Raw genomic sequence first — 14,126 nt, forward strand, 5'->3', positions numbered from 1 at the left:
CGCATCTCTCCCGTTTTTATTGACAATGTGAAATGAAATCCGATTTCTTGTTAAAGGAGGAAGACAACGGTGTCCTTGTAAGATCTAGGGAATTGGAATACATTATTGGTGAAACCACCAAATTTGCGGAAACCGGCAAGTTGCATAGTTTTTTACGTAGTGGAATTCAAAACTATTCTATACAGCTGTTCCTTTCAACATTATACACAGGTGTGTACTTGGTAATTGAGCAAATCAAAACAGAAATTTTAAAAAGGATTCTAACGTTGATGCAATTCAAATGCGGTTTATTGAACTAAGATAGAATTCTTGCTTGTTAGTGCTCACCCTTTGAGACAGCGGGTTGTCAATCTCATCTAATAGGAGATATTTAATCCGGGACAAATGATAAGTAAACGGAAAAAGAACCTTTGCTTCCAATGTAGACAATTCCAGTTGGTTCTTTGGTACAGATTCTGTGATTGGAATTCATTCAGATAATGCTGGTGAACTGTTATATGAACCTAAATGTTTCAAGTTAGCTATACAAATACCTGATATTCCAAATTGCACTGAAGAATTACCTTATATTATGGATAAATCAAGTGTGATTATGAATAACACCCCTCGAGTAGTTTATCCCAATTTAAACTGACACCGTCTGACCCAATTGCGCCTTATATGTATAGAGCTGCTGGAGACAATAGCTCCTTACGTACAGAAAGGATATTGGCAGTCTAAACAGAAACTAGATGGATATTGTATATTTCAGAATGCCATTCGTGAAGATAACAGCGACAGTAACAACAACAATAACCGATCTCTTAGGGAGATCCTAAACAGCCCGGTTTCGTCTCATGAGTCGGCGCCATTGCTCAACCCCTACTTGGGAGTTGACTGAAGAAGTCAAAATGCTTAGGTGTCCTTTTGAGAACAAAATGCTCAATTTATACGTGCCGCTATTATGAAGAGATAACTGAAATAATACCTCTGCTAGTTCCTATAAAAATTAAAACAACAAGGAAAGTCAAGCCTCCTTCACACGCGAGTTCCACAGTATCAGTTGCTGCTTCCACTACAATAATGATACAGAAGATGAGCACAGTTGTGCAAGTTTAGGACTACAAATTAAGTAAAATGTTCGTAAACTAAGGCCCGTCAAAAGGAAAAATGACTTTCCGAAAAAAGTAGAAAATAATCCTTATATAAAAGAAGACACGATTGTAATTAGTCTCACATTTTAGGGTCCTAAAGTAACCATTTTAATGCAGAAGAACCGTGGTGGCGGAAACGCTAGGTGATTACTACAAAATGATGCAAAAGTGCGAATCAGAAAATACAATGAGTTGGTACACTTAAAATAAGATGGCTTCCATACACCAGAGCACACTGGAGCCTTAGAAAGATGGTATTCAAACCTAAAAGATAGTGCAAACCAAAAATGAAGAAACTAATCAGGAGCTGTGCTGCGCCGAAAAGGAAAAGCAAGTAAATCCAAACAAGATGAAGTCGTTAAAGGCCAAAAATTAAAACTTGAAAAGGGAATGGGGATGCAGGGGGCGAAAATACTAAGCAAAAACTAGGGCAGAGGGCAAGCAAAACATTCTGGGGGAGAGGGAACGAATATTAGAAGCGAATTACAACTGGAGTTGAAAGAAGAGAAAAAAGAAGTAGAAAAACTCAAGAAGGAAATCGAACGGCTAAGATAATAGAAACAATGCAATACTGGAGTCTGCCGAAAATAATGGTGCAAGCGGAAAAAGGCAGTTGGAACTGCTTCAAACCCAAATTCAAAGTATCTATTGGGCAGTAGATAAAGCAGACAAGTCAAAGTAGGAATTCGAAGTTCAAAAGAAAAAAACAGAGTAGGAGGCCAGCATCAAGTCAATCGTTGTCTTCTTCATCTGATGACAATTAACCCGCAGTCAACGATTAAATAGAGTTGGGCATCTCTGCATTAACCCAGTCCTTTCATTGATGCCATTCACAACGGTAGGTACAGTGAATTTAGCTGTATTCTATTACAATAGAATTACTGGAGTTACACCAGTTTTCGACATCTTCTTTGCCACACGTGGACGTGCTCATGCGGGGAAACGAAAAGTGTAACGAACAAAGATTCTGGTGAGGCATATAGCTTAGTTAATTTGTCTTTCCTATGTTTGGTTTCTAGCTTGGGAGTTAAGAGTTCCTTGGTCGTTCTCATTGTTTTCAGTGTAGTTTATACAAATCAGAAATTGAAGACGTACCAGAAACATATGACGCAAACCCCCTGATTCAGAGAAACTCTCCAAACTAGATTTACAAAGATTTCACTTACAGTATTCCGATTTCTAACTCAATAGTAAAACGGTGCTCGAAATTTGAAATTTAGTTCTTTCAATTTTGATTCTCTTTAAAACTGTTTAAGTTTTCTGTTTTAAAACTAAGGTTTAGTTTTTGTTTATAAGCTAAGATTTTGTGAACCTTAGTCTCTTTTTTGGTAAAAATTATCCAAAATTGAGCAATTTGTTTTGATTTGATGTTCAAAAATAAGATGTCTTGCTGCCGTGAAACTGACCAAGTGTATCTGATGACGTTAAAATATCTGAAGTGAGAAGTTAAAAATTGACTTACAGGCCCAGATTATTGTTTGTATGAACTTCGGTGTGTGCATGAAAATCATTCAAAACTTCTAAAGATTAGAAAAGTTCCGGCTGAGCTGACCAATGTGCGCTCGAAGGCCTCCTCTGATCAGATTATCGTGCACTTGAAACTCAGTTCTGATTAGACTATAGTCTGATCAAAGTCTGGTATTTTGTAAATAGAGGCCGATTTGAGCTTACACTATAGTGTAAGCGCAAATCGGCTTCTGATAAGAAAATTCTTTACCTATGATCAGACTATCCCGGCTCAAATTTTCTCCCTAAAGTGCTCCCATTTTGTTGTAAGTGTGGGGTTAATTTGTCTATGGGGGTTAAATTGATGTAGGTGTGTGGGGGTAAATTGTTCAGAGGGGGTAAAATCATGTAAGAGTTGGGCTGCAATGGGAGGAAATTTGAGGAAATGCCCCCTGACTAAAATTGCCGTGTAAGAGTGGGCTGCAATAGGAGGACTTTTGAGGAATTAACCCCCTGACTAAAACTGCAATGAAAGAGTGGGCTCCAATGGGCCGCATTGGGAGGACTTTTGAGGAATTCCCCCCCCCTGACTAAAATTGCCATGTAAGAGTGGGCTGCAATGGGCTGCAATGGGAGGAATTTGATGAAATACCCCCTCCCCCTGACTAAAAATGCCATGTAAGTGTGGGCTGCGATGGGGGGACTTTTGAGGAAATACCCCCCCACTAAAAATTGCCATGTTGCCATGTAAGAATGGGCTGCAATGTGCTGCAATGGGAGGACTTTTGAGGAATCGCCCACTGACCAAAAAAGCCATGTAAGAGTGGGTGGCAATGGGAGGACTTTTGAGGAGTTAACCCCCCCTGAACAACAGTGCCACTTAGGAGTGGGCTTAATGGGCTGCAATGGAAAGACTTTTGAGGAATGACCCCCTGCTAAAATTGCCATGTAAGAGTGGGCTGCAATGGGAGGACTTTTGTGGAACTACCCCCTGACTAAAATTGCAATATAAGAGTGGTCTGCAATGGGAGGACTTTCGAGGAATTAACCTCCTGACTAAAATTTATGTAAGAGTGGGCTGCAATTGGCTGCAATGCGATGACTTTCGAGGAATTTGCCATGTTGGAGTGGGCTGCAATGAGCTGCAATGGGAGGATCTTTGAGAATATACCCCTGACTAAAATTTCAATGTAAGAGTGGGCTGCAATGGGCTGCAATGGGCTGCAATGGGAGGAGTTTTGAGGATTTAACCCCTGACTAAAATTGCAATGTAAGAGTGGGCTGCAATGGGCTGCAATGGGAGGACTTTTGAGGAATTAACTCCAAGACTAAAATTGCCATGTAAGAGTGGGCTGCAATGGGCAGCAATAGGATGACTTTTGATGAAATACCCCCCCCCCCACTTATATTGCGATGTAAGAGTGAGCTGCAATGGCACGACTTGTGAGGAATTAGCTCCCCCTGACTAAAATTGTCCTTGTAAGAGTGGTCTGCAATGGACTGCAATTAAGGGACTTTTGACAAGATAACCCCGCTGACTAAAATTGCCATGTAAGAGTGGGTTGCAATGGGAGGACTTTTGAGGAGTTACCCCCTTGACTTAAATTGCCATGTAAAATTGGCTGCAATGGGACGAATTTTGAGACATTTCCCCCTGACTAATATTGCCATGTAAGAGTGGGCTGCAATGGGCTGTAATGTGATGACTTTTGAGGATTTACCCCCTAATAAAATTGCAATGTAAGCGTGGGCTGCAAAGGGAGGACTTTTGTGGAACTACCCCCTGACTAAAATTGCAATATAAGAGTGGGCTGCAATGGGAGGACTTTCGAGGAATTAACCCCCTGACTAAAATTTATGTAAGAGTGGGCTGCAATTGGCTGCAATGCGATGACTTTCGAGGAATTTGCCATGTTGGAGTGGGCTGCAATGAGCTGCAATGGGAGGACCTTTGAGAATATACCCTTGACTAAAATTGCAATGTAAGAGTGGGCTGCAATTGGCTGCAATGGGAGGAGTTTTGAGGAATTAACTCCAAGACTAAAATTGCCATGTAAGAGTGGGCTGCAATGGGCTGCAATAGGATGACTTTTGATGAAATACCCCCCCCCCCCCCGACTTATATTGCGATGTAAGAGTGAGCTGCAATGGCACGACTTGTGAGGAATTAGCTCCCCCTGACTAAAATTGTCCTTGTAAGAGTGGTCTGCAATGGACTGCAATTAAGGGACTTTTGACAAGATAAACCCGCTGACTAAAATTGCCATGTAAGAGTGGGCTGCAATGGGCTGCAATGGGAGGACTTCTGAGGAGTTACCCCAAATGACTAAAATTGCCATGTAAGAGTGGGTTGCAATGGGAGGACTTTTGAGGAGTTACCCCCTTGACTTAAATTGCCATGTAAAATTGGCTGCAATGGGACGAATTTTGAGACATTACCCCCTGACTAATATTGCCATGTAAGAGTGGGCTGCAATGGGCTGTAATGTGATGACTTTTGAGGATTTACCCCCTAATAAAATTGCAATGTAAGCGTGGGCTGCAAAGGGAGGACTTTTGTGGAACTACCCCCTGACTAAAATTGCAATATAAGAGTGGGCTGCAATGGGAGGACTTTCAAGGAATTAACCCCCTGACTAAAATTTATGTAAGAGTGGGCTGCAATTGGCTGCAATGCGATGACTTTCGAGGAATTTGCCATGTTGGAGTGGGCTGCAATGAGCTGCAATGGGAGGACCTTTGAGAATATACCCTTGACTAAAATTGCAATGTAAGAGTGGGCTGCAATTGGCTGCAATGGGAGGAGTTTTGAGGATTTAACCCCCTGATTAAAATTTATGTAAGAGTGGGCTGCAATTGGCTGCAATGCGATGACTTTCGAGGAATTCGCCATGTTGGAGTGGGCTGCAATGAGCTGCAATGGGAGGACCTTTGAGAATATACCCCTGACAAAAATTGCAATGTAAGAGTGGGCTGCAATGGGCTGCAATGGTAGGACTTTTGAGGAATTAACTCCAAGACTAAAATTGCCATGTAAAATGGGCTGCAATGGGCTGCAATAGGATGACTTTTGATGAATTAGCTCCCCCCCCCCCCGACCTTTATTGCGATGTAAGAGTGAGCTGCAATGGCAAGACTTGTGAGGAATCAGCTCCCCCTGACTAAAATTGTCCTGTAAGAGTGGTCTGCAATGGACTGCAATTAAGGGACTTTTGACAAGATAACCCCGCTGACTAAAATTGCCATGTAAGAGTGGGCTGCAATGGGCTGCAATGGGAGGACTTCTGAGGAGTTACCCCAAATGACTAAAATTGCCATGTAAGAGTGGGCTGCATTGGGAGGACTTTTGAGGAGTTATCCTCTTGACTTAAATTGCCATGTAAAATTTGCTGCAATGGGACGAATTTTGAGGAATTAACCCCTGACTAATATTGCCATGTAAGAGTGGGCTGCAATGGGCTGTAATGTGATGACTTTTGAGGATTTACCCCCTAATAAAATTGCAATGTAAGCGTGGGCTGCAACGGGAGGCCTTTTGTGGAACTACCCCCTGACTAAAATTGCAATGTAGGAGTGGGCTGCAATGGGAGGACTTTCGAGGAATTAACCCCTGACTGAAATTTGAGGAATTAACCCTTTTACTAACATTGCCATGTAAGAGTGGGCTGCAATGGGCTGAAAAAGGATGACTTTCGAGGAATTACCCCCCCCCCGACTTAAATTGCAATTTAAGAGTTGGCTACAATGGGCTGCAATGGGAGGACTTTTGAGGAATTAACCCCCTGACTAAAATTGCCATATAAGAGGTGGCTGCAATGCGCTGCAATGGGATGACTTTCGAGGAATTAGCCACCCCCCCCCCCCAATTTAAATTGCTTTGTATGGATGGGCTGCAAAGGTGTGCCATGGGATTAGTTTTGAGGAATTACCCCCTGACTAAAATTGAGATGTAAGATTAGGCTACAATGGCAGGTCTTCTGAGGAAATATCTCCCCCTGCCTAAAATTGACCTGAAAGAGTGGTCTGTAATGAACTGCAATGAAGGAAGTTTTGACAAGATACCCCCTGACTAAAACTTATGTAAGTGTGGGCTACAATGGACTGCAATGCGACGACTTTCGAGGAATTACACCCCCCCCCCCCCCGAATAAATTTGCCATGTTGGAGTGGGCTGCAATGAGCTGCAATGAGTGGACCTTTGAGAATTTACCCCCTGACTAAAAATGCGATGTAAGAGTGGGCTGCAATGGGCTACAATGGGTGGACTTTGAGGAATTACACCCTGCTAAAATTGCCATGTCAGAGTGGGCTTCAATGGGAGGACTTTTGAGGAATTAATCCCCTCTGACTAAAATTTCAATGTAAGAGTGGGCTGCAATGGGCTGCAATGGGAGGACTTTTGAGGAATTAACCCCATTTACTAAAATTGCCATGTAAGAGTGGGCTGCAATGGGCTGAAAAAGGATGACTTTCGAGGAATTACCCACTCCCCCCGACTTAAATTGCAATGTAGGAGTGGGCTGCAATGGGCTGCAATGGGAGGAACTTTGAGAAATTAACCCCTGACAATAATTGAAATGTAAGAGTGGGCTGCAATGGGCTGCAATTGGAGGACTTTTGACGAATTAACACCCCTACTAAAATTGCCATGTAAGAGTGGGCTGCAATGGGCTGAAAAAGGATGACTTTCGAGGAATTACCCCCCCCCCCCCCCCCGACTTAAATTGCAATTTAAGAGTGGGCTACAATGGGCTGCAATGCGAGGACTTTTGAGGAACTAACCCCCTGACTAAAATTGCCATATAGGAGGTGGCTGCAATGGGCTGCAATGGGATGACTTTCGAGGAATTACCCCCCCGCCTCTAAGTTGCTTTGTATGGATGGGCTGCAAAGGTGTGCCATGGGATTAGTTTTGAGGAATTACCCCCTGACTAAAATTGAGATGTAAGATTAGGCTACAATGGCAGGTCTTCTGAGGAAATATCTCCCCCTGCCTAAAATTGACCTGAAAGAGTGGTCTGCAATGAACTGCAATGAAGGAAGTTTTGACAAGATACCCCCTGACTAAAACTTATGTAAGAGTGGGCTACAATGGGCTGCAATGCGACGACTTTTGAGGAATTACACCCCCCCCCCCCCGAACTAAATTTGCCATGAGGGAGTGGGCTGCAAGGAGCTGCAATGGGTGGCCTTTGAGGAATTACCCCCTGACTAAAATTGCGATGTAAGAGTGGGCTGTAATGGGTTGCAATGGGTGGACTTTGAGGAATTACCCCCTGCTAAAATTGTCATGTCAGAGTGGGCTTCAATGGGAGGACTTTTGAGGAATTAACCCGCCCTGACTAAAGTTTCAATGTAAGTTTGGGCTGCAATGGGAGGACTTTTGAGGAATTAACCCCTTTACTAAAATTGCCACGTAAGAGTGGGCTGCAATGCGCTGAAAAAGGATGACTTTCGAGGAATTACAACCCCCCCCCCCCCCCGAATTAAATTGCAATATAGGAGTGGGCTGCAATGAGCTGCAATGGGGGGACTTTGGAGGAATTAACCCCTGACTAAAACTGACATATAAGAGTGGGCTGCAATGGGCTGCAATGGGCTGCAATGGGATGACTTTCGAGGAATTACCCCCCCCCCCCTTTTAAATTGCTTTGTATGAGTGGGCTGCAATGGTGTGCCATGGGAGGAGTTTTGAGGAATTATTACCTGACTAAAATTGAGATGTAAGAGTGGGCTACAATGGCAGGTCTTCTGAAGAATTATCTCCCCCTGCCTAAAATTGACCTGAAAGAGTGGTCTGCAATGAACTGCAATGGGAGGATTTTAGAGGAATTACCCCAAAATTGCGATGTAAGAGTAACTGCAATGGGCAGCAATGGGAGCACTTTTGAGGAATTAACCCCCCCCCCCCCTTAACCAAAATTGCCATCTAAGAGTAATTGTCATTAATTGTTTATCCAGAGGGGGTAAAATGAGCTAAGAGTTGGGCTGCCAAGGGGGTAAAATGGTGTAATAGTGAGCGGTTAATTTGTTCAGAGGGGTAGAATGATTTAATAGTTGGGCTGTCAAGGGGGTAAAATGGTGTAAGAGAGAGGGGGTAATTTGATCACAGGGGGTAAAATAATCTATGAACTGGGATGCCAAGGGGCTAAAATGGTGTAAGAGTGAGGGGGTATTTGATTCAGAGGGGGTAAAATGATCTAAGAGTTGGGCTGCCAAGGGAATAAAATGGTGTAAGAGTGAGGGGGTTAATTCTTTCACAGGGGGTAAAATGAACTAAGAACTGGACTGCTAAGGTTGTAAAATGGTGAAGGAGTGAGGGGGTAATTTTTCAGAGGGGGTAAAATGAGCTAAGAGTTGGTCTGACAAGAGGGTTAAAATGGTGTAAGAGCGATAGGGTAATTTATTCAGAGGGGGTAAAAAGAGCTAAGAGTTGGGCAATTCTAACAAGTGTTAATCATAGATTTAGTGACCGTCAAGAATTGGATCAGCATTGGTGGACTGGAGGTTAAGGAGAACCAGCTGATTGTACAGAGGTTGTTGGTTCAAGACTGGCAGTCTTCAAGCATAGGAGCTAAAACAATCAAGATTGAGGGGGTAAAATGATGTAAGAGTTGAGCTGCCAAGGGGGGTAAAAATGTGAAAGAGTGAGGAGGTAATTTGTCCAGAGGGGGGTAAAAAGATCCAAGAGTCGGGCTGCCAAGGGGGTAAAATGGTGTAAGAGTGAGGGGGTAATTTGTTCACAGGGGGTAAAATGATCTATGAACTGGGATGCCAAGGGGGTAAAATGGTGTAAGAGTGAGGGGGTATTTGATTCAGAGGGGGTAAAATGATCTAAGAGTTGGGCTGCCAAGGGGATAAAATGGTGTAAGAGTGAGGGGGCAATTTGTTCACAGGGGGTAAAATGAACTAAGAACTGGACTGCCAAGGTTGTAAAATGGTGTAGGAGTGAGGGGGTAATTTTTTCAGAGTTGGTAAAATGAGCTAAGAGTTGGGCTGCCAAGAGGGGTAAAATGGTGTAAGAGCGATGGGGTAATTTATTCAGGGGGGGTAAAAAGAGCTAAGAGTTGGGCAATTCTAACAAGTATTAATCATAGATATAGTGACCGTCAAGAATTGGATCAGCATTGGTGGACTGGAGGTTAAGGAGAACCAGCTGATTGTACAGAGGTTGTGGGTTCAAGACTGGCAGTCTTCAAGCATAGGAGCTAAAACAATGCAAGATTGAGGGGGTAAAATGATGTAAGAGTTGAGCTGCCAAGGGGGGTAACACTGTGTAAGAGTGAGGGGGTAATTTGTTCAGAGGGGGTAAAATGATGTAAGAGTGGCGCTCCAATGGGATGATTTTTTTTACGAAAATGCAGCTGAAAACTTACAATTTTTGGGTTGCTTCGGGCTTCCAACGGGGGTAAAATGGTGTAAGAGTGACTGGGTAAAAGACAAACTAACCCCCCACTCTTACATCTTTTGGTCTGTCAAGGGGGTAAAACGATATAAGAGTTTGGGGGTAATTTCTCCATTACCCCCGAACTCTTACAGCATTTTATCCCCCTTAACAGACCAAAAAGATGTAAGAGTGGGGTGTTAATTTTTTTTACCCCCTCACTCCAACACCATTTTGCCCCCGTTGGAAGCCCAATGCATCCCAGAAAGATATAAGAGCTATGAGCTGCATTTTCTTGAAAAATCCTCCCATTGCAGCCCACCTCCTACCTCATTTTGGGCGGAAAAAATCGACCCGGGATAGTCTGATCAGAACTGACTTTCAACCAGACCTTTGATCAGAAGAGCTCCAGGCCATTGTCCAGAATAAAATGCACTCGAAGACTTTTCTAGACCAAGTAATTCGAGAGTACGATGCATTAGTGTGAGTTTGAAGATAGTGCGATCGCTGGTCGATTCGCTTTTTGGCCATATGCCCTGAGTTATCTCTCAACATGCTGAATTCAATTTTTTTATTCCAAAATTTGCTCCTGTTTCATATTTCGTTTTATAAGTAAAAGTGTACGCGGGGAAACTTACCAGCAGCCAGCAAGATTGTTCTCTGTTAAATAACACACGCCACCGTTCACGCACATATTGATATGAGTTTCCGGGCACTTCTTGCACACAGGAGTGTTTGCACGTTTAGTACCAAATGGCAGGAGATCATCAGATTCATCTGTGAACAGATCAATCACATTTCAAAAGCTCCAAAAGGGAAGAGGTAAAAATGGAAAATGCACTCTGTCAAAATAGTACAACACAAAGTGCAGGGCTAAAATGGACAACACATATACTCATGTCTCGTGGGAATTCAACAAAAAATCGTGTTTTTACCTAATTTCTGAAGTTAAAAAAGACACACGATAAAAACCAATTCACTCGACAAATAGTGTAAATTACAAGTTTCTCTCGGACTTAACCTCAGAATATTTTGTGTGATTCACACGCTAAACCATTTAAAATTCCTGCAAATGCTAGTGTGTTTTTGCTGAAAACAAACAAAAAATTGGTTTAAAGCAAAAAATATGCATGACTTTTACATAATTTATAATGTGAGTCACGCAAAAAATCCTGAGCTTTAGTCTGACAGAATCGTGTAATATTACTTCATGATTTCTCCTGTCAATTGACCTTTTACCGTTTTTCTCTTTTGAAAGCGAGAAGACGGAATTTTTTTTCAGCTAAGTTTACATGATTTTTCAAGGATTTTTTTTTGTTTTTTTAGCCACCGGAACGGCTATATACAAATGGTTGTATTAGTTGAAGATTCCATGAATTAAGATTATCAGGAAAAACTGTTTGAATGCCCTTTTTGAACTCAAAAAACCAAAAATTAAGCAGGCGGTCAGTTTTATGGCACAGGTTGAACAAAGTTCATCATGAAAATGTTAAATTCGTCATTGTAATGGCCGAGTTCTCCTGTCAAAACAAGGAAAGAAGAATAGCCAAACCTGAACAAAAATTCATTATTATAAAAACAACTGGTTTTCACTTTGGCCCAATTTTCCTGTCTAAACACGGAAAAAAAGTTGCCTAGCATGAACAAACTCCGTCAATAAAGAATACAACTTTTAAGGCCCAGTTTTACCGCCAAAAACACGCAAAGATGAATAGCCCAGGGTGATAAAATTTCATCATTATAGAACAAAATTGTTCATTATAATTGAACATTATAATGGCCCAGTTTTCCGCAAAAAAAAACACGGAAACGCGAATTGCCCAGGCTGAAAATAGTTCATAATTAAAAATTAAAATTGGCCATTTTTATGAGTCAGTTTTTCTGCCAAAACGCAGTAAGTCTAATAGCACAGCCTGAGCAAAATAATGTCATAAAAAATCCAAATTGTCATTGTAATTGCCGAGTTCTCCTGTCAAAACAGGGAAAGAAGAGTAGGCCAGCCTGAACAAAAATCATTATTAAAAATTCAATTGCAATTACTTTGACCTAGTTTTCCTGTCAAAACACGGAAATAAAAATAGCGCAGCCTGAGCAATTATTTATCCTTAGAAATTAAATCTGGCCTATTTTATGGCCCATTTTTCTTGCACAAAACAGAAGGACAAGTAGCCCACTCTGAACCAAAGTTAATCATTATAGAACACAACAGATCATTGTTATGGCCCAGTTTTTATGCCAAAATACGAAAAGACGATTTGCCCAGCATGAATCAATTTCATGAAAAAAGAATGCAACTGGTCATTATGATGGCCCAGTTTTCCTGCAAAACACGGAAAGACGAGAAACACAGCCGTAACAAAAGTTTATCATACAAAAATAAAACCCGTCATTTTGATGGCCGAATACTCCTGTCAAAGCAGGGAAGAAGTGTAGCCGAGCTTGAGCAAATTTCACCATTATTGAATACGGTTAGCCATTACTATGGCCTGTTATTTTGCCAAAACAATGAAAAGCGAATAGCTTAGTCTGAACAAAAATTATCATTAAAAAAGTTAGTTGATACTTTGACCTAGTTCTCCTGTCAAAACACGGAAACAAGATTAGCCAAGACTAAACAAAAATCTAAACTTAAAAGTTAAAGTTGACCTACTTTATGGCCCAGTATTCTTGCAAAAAAATCAGAAAGACGAGTATGAAAAAAGTTGATCTTTATAGAATGCAAATTGTCAATGCTATAACCCTGATTGTACGCCACAACACGGAAACAAGAGTAGAACAGCCGAAACAAATTTCATCTAAAAATACAACTGGTCATTATGATTACCCAATTTTCCTGCCAAAACTGCGAAAGAGAAACAGCACAGCCTAAACAAAAGTTTGTCATAAAAAAAACAACAAGTTATTGTAATGGCCGAGTTCTTCTGTAGGGAAGAGTTCTTCAAAGTAGAGAAGAAAAGTAGCCCAGCTTGAACAAACTTTATCATTAGAAAATACAGTTGGCCAAACTTATGACCCAGTTTTTTCTGTCAAAACAGGAAAAGGCGTGCAGCTAGGCCTGAATAAAAATCATCATTAAAAATACATTTGATTAATACTTTGACCTAGTTCTCTACCCAAAACACAGAAACAAGATAAGCCCAACTTCAACAAAAATTTATTCTTTTAAAGTGAATCTGGCCTTCTTTCTGGCCCAGTCTTCTTGCAAAGAAAATCAGAAAGACAAGTAGCCCAGCCAGAAACAAAATTCATCAAAATAAAACGGAAAGTGTCATTGTTATGGCCCAGTTTGTATGCCACAACACCGAAACAAAAGTAGAACAGCCTGAACAAATTTCATCAATAAAAAATACAACAGGTCATTAAGATGACCCAATTTTCCTGCCGAAACTGGGAAATACGAATAGCCTAGCTGAGAAAAAGTTTCTCATAAAAAAACAACACCTCCTTGTAATGGCCGAGTTCTCCTGTTAACACAGGGAATTAAGAGCAGCCCAGATTGAACAAAACTCTTCATTAGAGACTACAATTGGCCATTATTATGGACCAGTTTTTCTGCCAAAACACGGATAGGCAAATATCTCAGCCTGAATAAACTTTTTTTCATGAAAAACAAATTTGTCATTGCTATACCCGAGTTCTCGTGTCCAAATAGGGAAAGAAGACAAGCCCAATCTGAATAAAATTCATTATGAAAAATACACATCATTTGGTTAATACTTTGACCTAGTTCTCCTGACAAAACACCGGAACAAAATTAGCCCCAGCCTGAACCATGGTTTATCCTTAAAAATTAACACTGGCCTATTTTGTGGCCCAGTATTCTTGCAAAAAAAAACAAAAAGATTAGTAGCTCAGCCTAAACAAGTTTCATCAATAAAGAATACAACTGGTCATTACGGTGGCCCAGTTTTGCTGCCAGAAAACGGAAGGCGAATATCACAGCCTGAACAGACGTTTGTTATAAAAGACGGAAACACGGAAACAAGATTAGCCCAGCTTGAATCAAATTTTATCCATAAAAATTAGGACTGGACTATTTTTTGTCCCAGAATTCCTGCAAAAAAACAGAAAGAGGAGTAGCCCGGTCTGAACTAAATTTCGTCATCATAGAAAACAAGTTGTCATTGTTTTGGACTAGTTTTTATGACAAAATACGCTAACGA

The 14,126-nt window shown here is 41.3% G+C and overlaps 1 long non-coding RNA gene across 1 annotated transcript in view; it reads right to left on the bottom strand.

Moving 5' to 3' along the window:
* The window catches only part of LOC142350720 (uncharacterized), a 39,583-nt gene extending 28,843 nt beyond the window's left edge, over positions 1-10,740 (bottom strand). The window contains exon 1 of the long non-coding RNA XR_012760899.1: positions 10,602-10,740. This is a non-coding gene — a long non-coding RNA (uncharacterized LOC142350720). The remainder of the gene's footprint in view (positions 1-10,601) is intronic.
* Between the last annotated feature and the right edge of the window lie 3,386 nt (positions 10,741-14,126).

This window comes from Convolutriloba macropyga, chromosome 12, assembly GCF_964194025.1.
Source record: "Convolutriloba macropyga chromosome 12, txConMacr16.3, whole genome shotgun sequence".
Classification (NCBI taxonomy): Eukaryota; Metazoa; Xenacoelomorpha; order Acoela; family Convolutidae; genus Convolutriloba; species Convolutriloba macropyga.